The sequence below is a fragment of the Thamnophis elegans genome, chromosome 3 (genome assembly GCF_009769535.1).
Source record: "Thamnophis elegans isolate rThaEle1 chromosome 3, rThaEle1.pri, whole genome shotgun sequence".
NCBI classification, from domain to species: domain Eukaryota; kingdom Metazoa; phylum Chordata; class Lepidosauria; order Squamata; family Colubridae; genus Thamnophis; species Thamnophis elegans.
The window spans coordinates 53,120,148-53,120,838 of record NC_045543.1 but is presented as its reverse complement, the minus strand read 5'-3'; positions in this window follow the sequence as shown (position 1 = coordinate 53,120,838).

Genomic DNA, 691 nt, shown 5'->3' with positions numbered 1-691 from the left:
GGCTCCACCTGCCCATCCAGACTCTTCTGTGCATGCACAGGAGCGTCATGCACGTGCAGGAGCGCCCACGGGAGAGCTCCCAAACTGGTACTAAAAACATTGGCAACCCACCACTGATACCTACCATACCAATTGGTGATTTCCAGATATATTGGTTTGGCAATTCCCATAATTCTCCTTTGAACCTTTGGTTCAGTTGGAAAAGGCATCCTATTCTGATTTGTCTGCCTATAGAGTAGCTTCAGCTAGGCATTGTATCTCTCATATCTTGAGAAAAAAGAAGGCCTAATGTTGCAGGAAAGTACAAGTTTTGTAGAAGTGCAGAACATCTCTCTTTAAAAAGCTTAAGGATTACACAGAGAGAGGGGGGGGGAGATTGAGTAGGACTTGAAGAGGCCTAATATCTTGTTAGCTCTTCAAGGTAATCTAGGCAAGAAGTACAATTATGAGTACTAACTCTTATCACAGGTTTCATCAACAGAATCTTGTAAAATTGAAAATATTTCTCCCCTCTTTTACTTTTATTTCCAGAAAACTAGGAGAGGGTCTCTTCTGAAACTCTTCCCATGCTCCCCAATCTTTTGGTGGCTAATATATCTTTTATACGATGATTCTCAGCTCTTCCCCCTATTTCCCAAGATCAATTTCACATACCATCACAGTACATATTTTGGCTGAACTTTTATTATTA